Genomic DNA, 10,041 nt, shown 5'->3' with positions numbered 1-10,041 from the left:
TAATATGCTGTCTAGGTTGGTCATACCTTTTCTTTCAAGGAGTAAGTGTCTTTTAATATCATGGCTGCAATCTCCATCTGAAGTGATTTTGGAGCCCAGAAAAATAAAGTCAGCCACTGTTTCCATTGTTTTCCCATCTATTTGCCATGAAGTGATGGGACCGGATGCAAGGGGTGGGATGGGAAGGGGTAAAAATAGGTCCAAGAGGGAAGGGATATTTATATACATATAGCTGATTCTGTACAGGTGATTTCTCCTGTACCTTGTTGTACAGCAGAAACTACCACAGTATGATAAAGCAACTACACTCTGATTTTAAAAAAAGCAACATAAAATAAAAATAACCAACTCAAATAGAAATAGCTCAAAAAAGGAATCAGTGTTCCATATTTGTGGTTTTTTAAGATGGAAAGGAAAGTAGGGAAAACCACTAGGCCATTCAGGTATGACCTAAATCAAATCCCTTACGATTATGCAGTGGAGCTGACAAATAGATTCAAACGATTAGATCTGATAAACAGAGTGCCTGAAGAACTACGGACAGAGGTTCCTAACATTGTATAGGAGGCGGTGATCAAACTATCCCCAAGAAAAAGAAATGCAAAAAGGTGAAATGGTTGTCTGAGGAGGCCTTACAAATAGCTGAGAAAAGAAGAGAAGCAAAAGGCAAAGGAGGAAAGGAAAGATATATCCATCTGAATGTAGAGTTCCAAAGAAAATCAACGAGAAATAAGAAAGACTTCCTAAGGGAACAATGCAAAGAAATAGATGAAAACAATAGAATGGGAAAGACTTACAGGTCTCTTCAAGAAAATTAGAGATACCAAGGGAACATTTCATGCAAAGATGGGCACAATAAAGTACAGAAACAATATGGATCTAACAGAAGCAGAAGATATTAAGAAGAGGTGGCAAGAATACACAGAAGAACTATACAAAAAAGATCTTAATGGCCCAGATAACCACGATGGTGTGATCACTCACCTAGAGCCAAACATCTTGGCATGAGAAGTCAAGTTGGCCTTAGGAAGCATGACTAGGCACAAAGTTAGTGGAGGTGATGGCATTCCAGTTGAGCTATTTCAAATCCTGAAAGATGATGCTGTGAAAGTGCTGCACTCAATATGCCAGCAAATTTGGAAAACTCAGCACTGGCTACAGGACTGGAAAAGGTCAGTTTTCATTCCAATCCCCAAAAAAGGCAATGCCAAAGAATGTTCAAATTACCATGCAATAGCACTCATCTCACATGCTAGCAAAGTAATGCTCAAAATTCTCCAAGTCATGCTTCAACAGTATGTGAACTGAGAACTTCCAGATGTTCAAGGTGGATTTAGAAAAGGCAGAGGAATCACATATCAAATTGCCAACATCCATTGGATCATAGAAAAAGCAAGAGAATTCCAGAAAAACATCTCCTTCTGATTTATTGACCACGCCAAAGCCTTTGACTGTATGGATAACAACAAACTGGAAAATTCTTCAAGAGATGGCAATACCAGACCACCTGATCTGCCTCCTGAGAAACCTGTGTGCAGGTTAAAAAGCAACATTTAGAACCAGACATGGAACAATGGATTGGTTCAGAATTAGGAAAGGAGTTCTTCAAGGCTGTATATTGTCACCCTGCTTACTTAACTTATATGCAGAGTACATCATGCGAAATGTCAGGCTGGTAGAAGCTCAAGCTGGAATCAAGATTGCTGGGAGAAATACCAATACCCTCAGATATGCAAGTGACACCACCCTTATGGCAGAAAGCGAAGAGGAACCAAAAGCCTTTTGACGAAGGTGAAAGAGGAGAGTGAAAATTGAAACTCGAAATTAAAAGAACTAAGATCATGGCATCCAGTCCCATCACTCAATGGCAAATAGATGGGGCAACAAAGAAAACAGTGAGAGACTTTCTTTCCTTGGGCTCCAAAATCACTGCACACGGTGACTGCAGCCATGAAATTAAAAGACGTTTGCTCCTTGGAGGAAAAGTTATGACCAACCTAGACAACATATTAAAAAGCAGAGACATTACTTTGACAACAAAGGTCCATCTAGTCAAAGCTATGGTTTTTCCAGTAGTTATGTATGATATGAGAGTTGGACTATAAAGAAGGCTGAGTGCCAAAGAGTTGATGCTTTTGAACTGTGGTGTTGGAGAAGACTCTTGAGAGTTCCTTGGATGGCAAGGAGCTCAAACCAGTCAATCCTCAAGGAAATTAATCCTGAATATTCATTGGAATGATGCAGCTGAAGCTGAAACTCCCAATTCTTCGGCCACCTGATGCAAAGAATCGACTCATTGGAAAAGACCCTGATGCTGGGAAAGATTGAAGGCAGGAGGAGAAGGGGCGACAGAAGATGAGATGGTTGGATGGCATCACGGACTCGATGGACATGAGTTGATTAAGCTCCAAGAGTTCTTAATGGACAGGGAAGCCTGGCCTGCTGCAGTCCATGGGGTCGCAGAGTCAGGCCTGGCTAAGTGACTGAACGTCAAGAAAAGATGTGAATAAAAGTATGAAGAGCTGGAAGGAAGAAAAAAACCTCAGATCAGGGGTGAAAAGGAAAGCCTGTGATGTGAATTTATGTTTCCCTTCCCATGAAATATCCTGGGAGCACAAAAATGATTGTGATGGTCCCCCCCTTAAAAAACTCATGATTTAGCTAGGGTCAGAAAGAACAAGCACTTGTAAAAATCATGAGTGCCATGATGAGGTGTAGTTAAAGGAGTATCTTTGTTGTCACATGAGTTGAAGTTCTTCAGACTGAGAATAGCCAAGGGCTTGGATCTGTTGGAGGAATGTGGTCTCTGTGAGAGCACATGGTGCGCGTGAGCTGGACCTTTACAGAATGGCTGAATCAGAGGGAGTACAGAGGAGATGGGGCTGAAGGCATAGGCTAAACACAGAGTAAGAGTAGTGTTATATGCCATGCACAGTCCAATACTGGAGACACTAACTACATGTGGCCAGTTGAAATGTGGTGACTCCAAGTTGAGATGTGCTGTATGCATGATACACAAGTTAGATTTTGAAGACTGAGTATGAAAAAATAAAAGAATGTTAACCATCTCATTCAGTTCAGTTCATCGCTCAGTTGTGTCCAACTCTTTGTGACCCCATGGACTACAGTACCCCAGGCTTCCCTGTCCATCACCAACTCCTGGAGTTTACTCAAACTCATGTCCATCGAGTCGGTGATGCCATCCAACCATCTCATTCTCTGAGGTCCCCTTCTCCTCCTGCCTTCGATCTTTCCCAGTATCAAGGTCTTTTCCAATGAGTCCCTTCTTTGCATTAGGTGGCCAGTGTATTGGAGTTTCAGCTTCAGCATCAGTCCTTCCAATGAATATTCAGGACTGATTTCCTTTAGGATGGGCTGGTTAGATCTCCTTGCAGTCTGAGGGACTCTCACAGGTCTTCTCCAACACCACAGTTCAAAAGCATCATTTCTTCCGTGCTCAGCTGTCTTTATAATCCAACTCTCACATCCATACATGACTACTGGAAAATCCATAGCCTTGACTAGACCGAACTTTGTTGGCAAAGTAATGTCTCTGCTTTTTAATATGCTGTCTAGGTTGGTCATACCTTTTCTTCCAAGGAGCAAGCATCTCTTAATTTCATGGCTGCAGGCACCATCTACAGTGATTTTGGAGCCTCAGAAAATAAGGTCTCTCATTATTTCCCTTGTTTCCCCAGTCTGTTTGCCATCAAGTGATGGGACCGGATGCAATGATCCTAGTTTTCTGAATGTTGAGTTTTAAGCCAACTTTTTCACTCTCCTCTTTTACTTTCATCAAGAGGCTCTTTAGTTCTTCTTCACTTTCTGCCATAAGGGTGGTGTCATCTGCATATCTGAGGGTATTGGTATTTCTCCTGGCAATCTTTCCAGCTTGAGCTTCATCCAGCCTGGCATTTTGCATGATGTACTCTGCAAATAAGTTAAATAAGCAGGGTGACAATATATAGCCTTGATGTACTCCTTTCCCGACTTGGAAACAGTCTGTTGTTCCATGTCCAATTCTAACTGTTGCTTCTTGACCTGCATACAGATTTCTCAGGAGGCAGGTCAGATGGTTTGGTATTCCCATCTCTTGAAGAATTTTCCACAGTTTATTGTGATCCACACAGTCAAAGGCTTTGGCATAGTCAATAAAGCAGAAATAGATGTTTTTCTGGAACTCTCTTGCTTTTTCGGTGATCCAATGGATGTTGGCAACTTGATCTCTGGTTCCTTTGCCTTTTCTAAAACCACCTTGAACATCTGGAAATTCACGGTTCACATACTGTTGAAGCGTGGCTTGGAGAATTTTGAGCATTACTTTGCTAGTGTGTGAGGTAAGTGCAATTGTGCGGTAGTTTGAGCATTCTTTGGCATTGCCTTTCTTTTGGATTGGAATGAAAACTGACTTTTTCCAGTCCTGTGGCCACTGCTGAGTTTTCCAAATTTGCTGGCATATTGAGTGCAGCACTTTCACAGCATTATCTTTTAGGGTTTAAAACAGGTCAACTGGAATTCTATCACCTCCACTAGATTTGTTCGTAGTGATGCTTCCTAAGCCCACTTGACTTTGCATTCCAGAATGTCTGGCTCAAGGTGAGTGATCACACCATTGTGATTCATGAAGGTCATGTGGGTCATGAAGATCTTTTTTGTATAGTTCTTCTGTGTATTCTTGCCACGTCTTCTTAGTATCTTCTACCAACTTGTTAATAACGTATTATATTGCTTATACTTGATAATATTTTGGATATGTTAAGTTCAACAAAATAGACTATTAAAATGAATGTTACTTGTTTATTTTATCTTTTTAATGTAGCTATTAGAAACTTTTAAATTACATATGTGGCTCGCATTATATTTCTATGTTAGTAGTACTGTTTTGTAGACAATAGTAATGTACTCAAGATTATGAATTTTAAAAACTTTATTGTTTTTGATACTAAAGCATTTTAAACTGCCAACATTATGGTTTACACCCCAATGATGTAGTCCGCATCTTTAAAAAATAACGTTTTTCCATATAAAAAATACTGTAGAAAATTTTAAAATTAATAGTGATTTCTTGGGACTTCCCTGGTGGTCCAGTGGCTAAGACTCTGAACTCCCAATTCAGAGGGAAACCCCTGGTCAGGGATTTAGATCCCACATGCCACAACTGAAGACTTTGCATGCTACAACTAAGACCTGGCGAAGCCAAATAAATATTTTTAAAATAATAATTTCTTAGCATTATCTATCATTCAGACTGTGTTAAACATTCCAATACTCTCCACATGTTTTTATAGCTCATTTGTCAGCATGAGTGTCCAATCTTGGACCACCATTATACCTGCAGGTCCTTGAAATCTTTTAATGTAGAATAGTCTCTTTGCTCTCCAGTCTTAAGTCCCATCTTCTGGAACTCTCTGACTTGTTGGTATTATTTAGCTTCTATTCTCTATATTTGTTATAAGCTGCAAATTACAGCTACAAACTTGAATAGAGTCCAGTGAAACATTTTTTTTTTTGCTCTAACATGTGTAGTGTTGTATACCTCATATTTTATCTCATCAAGAGATAATACTTGTCATACTTCATCACTGTTTGTGGTGCCAAGATTGGTCATTGGACTACAGTGATGGCTGCTTCATTCATCCAATAAACAGTTTGGTTTCCCTTGGCAACCAGAAAGCTTTTCATTAGAATACTGATTAGATCTTTATTGTGGCATAGCAAAGATTGTGTAGGAGGGACTAAAGAAGAAGACAGAAAGCAGAAAGATGACCAAGTAGTCTAGTATCAGAGTCTAGAAAAGACAGCGATAATGATGATCTTATTCTGAACTGGGGAATATGCTGATTCCTGAGCATGTGTTACCTTTATAAATCCTCACACAGCTCTATAGGATTGGTTTTCTTATCCCAAAGTTCTGGTTAAAACTGTTCAGAAAGACTGAATTATTTGCCAGCTATTAGTGGGAGAAGGCAATGGCACCCCACTCCAGTGCCCTTGCCTGGAAACTCCCATGGACGGAGGAGCCTGGTAGGCTGCAGTCCATGGGATCGCTAAGAGTCGGACACGACTGAGCGTCTTCACTTTCACTTTTCACTTTCCTGCATTGGAGAAGGAAATGGCAACCCACTCCAGTGTTCTTGCCTGGAGAATCCCAGGGACGGAGGAGCCTCGTAGGCTGCCATTTTTGGAGTCGCACAGAGTTGGACACGACTGAAGCGACGCAGCAGCAGCAGCAGCAGCAGCAGCAGTGGCAGAGTGGTGATTAAAACTCAGCTCTGTCTGATGTCAAAATTCATATACCGGACCACTCTCCTATGTTGGCTGCAATAACAATTTGGTTTGAGAGGCTTTTGATTTGAAAATTTTGAATGTTCTTTTGAATTTGATGACCAAGGAAAGGAATTAACTCTAATGTGTCTTCCTCTGATGATTAGGGGAAGACGGTATGATTTGCTGAATTTGAAATGTCAGTCAGATATGTCAACTGAAAATATAGGTCTGGAGTTCAGAAGAAAGATCAGAGAAAAAGGACAGTATACTAGAATTATAAATTCAAGATTTACCTACAAAGAGATGGTAGCTTAGACCTGGGGAGTGTATAATGACACCTAGTATATTTATGTAGCAGAAAGATATATACCTCTACTTTGTATTTGTAAGCCATGTGAGGCTAGCAAACCAGCATCAGAAGAGAAACAGCTATATGAATTAAAAATACTTCTTCTGATTTTCATATTCCTAAGAAAGTTGAAGGTATCATAAATTTAATAATATTAAATTATTACAGAGAAGGTGATGGCACCCCACTCCAGTACTCTTGCCTGGAAAATCCCATGGATGGAGGAGGCTGGTAGGCTACAGTCCATGGGGTTGCTGGGAGTTGGACACGACTGAGCGACTTCACTTTCACTTTTCACTTTCATGCATTGGAGAAGGAAATGGCAACCCACTCCAGTGTTCTTGCCTGGAGAATCCCAGGGATGGGGGAGCCTGGTGGGCTGCCGTCTATGGGGTCGCACAGATTTGGACATGACTGAAGTGACTTAGCAGCAGCAGCAGCAGTATATTAATTTATATAATATTCACATTATATACTAGTACAATATTTCAGTTTAAGTTCTTTATGTTACTGTGCACAGAGGTTAGAATATTTCTGAGGAAAGACATTTTCCCTGAGTTTTGTGCATATCGTGATATTATATCTGAATCATGATCTGCCAGGAAGAAATTTACTTATATATAGAGGATGACAGAGTCTTTTAAATTAGGATGGTCACAGAAAACCTAGATCGGATACTTGCTATATTACAGAAGAACCCATATTTTGAACAATTTTGAAGGAAAGGTACCAGAGCTGCCTCTGGAACCCTTCTTAGAATTTTAAACATTTGTTCTGCTCTGTTTGCAGTTATTAAAAGAAATGGCATATGGTGGTAAATTAATGAATTGTTTCAAATTCTTAACAAAAAGATAAAAGGTTGTTTTTTAGCCATCTGAAATCATCTCTCTTTCTCTAGGGCAGCATTAAGATTTATTGTTGTTCATTAATGATCTCTCTCAAGGAACTTCTGAGGAATATGACAATTCATTTATTTCAAGATGAGTCAAGTATTTAAAGAGACATTCATCAACATTCAAGATAAACAGATATTTGCTTCATATTTATAAAGCAAAGAAAATTGAAATTTTTTCCCTAAAGAATTTTTGATTACTGTAAGTGGCAATTATGGTAAGGAAAAAAAAAAATTCTGGGATAGAGGTCAGGTAAAACCAAGTTTGAATAAGTTTCAGGAAAGTCTTTAGGAGGGAAAAATAATCATAAAAAATAAATTTTGTGGACTGCATGCAGAAAGTGAGGAAAGGTAGTTCCCTCTCTCCTAGAGAAGTAGCTCCTGAAGTGAGTGGTCAGGTTGACTGCCCTTTCCTGGACAAATGAGGTCTCTTCAAGGTCTGGGGCAATCTAAGTGCAGCTGCCTTTCCTCACTGCCCAACACTCAAGGGTGAACTAGGCACAAAGGGGAGAAAGTGTTATTCTTAAAATTAGAATATTGTGGGAATTCCCTGATGGTCCAGTGGTTAGGATTCTGTATTTTTGCTGAAGAGGGCATGGGTTCAATCCCTGGTTGGGGAGCTAAGATCTGTTATGCTACGTGGTATGGCAAAAAAATAAAAGAGAAATTTTTTTAAAAAGTAATAAAAGGCTTAAATAAACTAGATCTCTAATAAAAAAATAAAGAAAAAAAATGCAGTGACAAGGGCACTCCAGTAGGCCCCATGAACAGGTGCCACAGTCACTCATCTGACTCTGATTAGGCTCTGAGACACTGGTTGGTGCAACCATATATTTTATTACAGGTTATCCATGAGAATAATTCATGTCTTCCATTGTACAGTACACTACTGTAAACTTTATTAGTCTCTATTCTTCATCTGATCAGTGTTTATGGTAAAGTGATGAATGCCTCCATGGAGTCAGTGCTGATTTGTAAATATGATCATTTCAACATCCTACAGCTTCCTTCAGTCCAACTCCCTTATTATGCAGATGGTAACACTGGAGACCTAGAGAGAGAAAGAATTTATCCAAAATCACCATAGCTAATAGAACCAGAATTAGCCGGGAAGCCAGCCTTCTGACCTGAAGCTCTTCCTGTTGCTTGCACCCTTAGCTGGGGTCAGTTTTCTGACAGATCTTATCATTAGTGATTATGGAAGTTACTCTTCTGAGATATCAAGTTATTTTCTTCTTGCGTGTTACAAATAGCAATACTGGATGAACTCCCTAGAGTAGTTAGTATTATGGCTGTCTGGTTGTATTGTTTGTGGTCATTAAAAAAAGAGGGGTGAATTGCCTAGAGGCATTTTATTTTCCTGAAACACTGGACATATGTGGAAATAGCAAAGTGCAATGGAAAGAAGCTAGACCCAGAAACTTGGATTCTGCTGCTGCTGCTAAGTCACTTCACTCGTGTCCGACTCTGTGCGACCCCATAGACGGAAGCCCACCAGGCCCCGCCGTCCCTGGGATTCTCCAGGCAAGAACACTGGAATGGGTTGTCATTTCTTCTAGTTCTGCCTTAATCACTGACCCTCAGAAGTCACTGAAGTTCATGGCATCTCAGTTTTTAAATCTGTAATGTGAAGATCATATCACCTAATGCGGTCTCTCATACAGGGGCAGCATGAGAATTGACTAAGCTAAGTATGATGAAAACATGTTAGACAAGTGTAATACATACTTCATATATATCACAGAACCAGGGAACTTTCAAAAAGATCATCCAAACATATGATCACATGTTCAGCCTGACTGAATAATAAGCCTGTAAAGAGACAGTCATATTTGCTTTGGGAGTTTCTCAGTGACAGGTTGACTTCTAAACCCTTGGTGACTTTCAAGGTGTGGTGATAAAAATAAATATCCTATTTATGTTGTATGCAATTCTGATGAGACACACCGGTGTGAGTCTTAAAGAACCATGATTCCTGTTAATTAACATTATGCTGAATTTTATAACATCCAAGGAAGGCTAGACAGAACTGACTCATGTTCATTGCTCATGGTGTCCTCATTTAGCAAACAAGAACACGGTGGACTCCTGAAAGTTGAAATGCGCACATATTCCATTAATTCCAAGGAACTTGTACATTGTTTGCACAGCTGTTCTGTCTTATTCCTTTTACAGGAGGCAGAAATGACTTTAAAGTCCCTCAGTAATAATAATAAAAATCATGGCTGTAATTTATTAGTCTCCTATTTTACATTAGTTACTGCAAGAGTTTTACCTGCATTATTTTTAATTCTCAGAGTATCTGTATAAAAGGTGAGTATTATTACACCTATTTTGCTTAATAATACCCTTATAGAAAGAAAATAAGACATATTATCATTTGAATGTCTTCGTTTCCATTTGTACTGTGGCAGGTGTGTGCATTTCTCATTTTTCTCACAACTTTTGGCTAAGCAGAGATAAGCATTACTCCTTCCAACTAGCAGATAAACTAGAACAAGATGGAGTTAAATAACTTACTCAAATATAAGAG

Source organism: Bison bison, unplaced genomic scaffold (assembly GCF_000754665.1).
Source record: "Bison bison bison isolate TAMUID 2011002044 unplaced genomic scaffold, Bison_UMD1.0 scf7180017864537, whole genome shotgun sequence".
Classification (NCBI taxonomy): domain Eukaryota; kingdom Metazoa; phylum Chordata; class Mammalia; order Artiodactyla; family Bovidae; genus Bison; species Bison bison.
The sequence above is the reverse complement of the archived record's forward strand: the minus strand, read 5'-3'. Positions refer to the sequence as shown.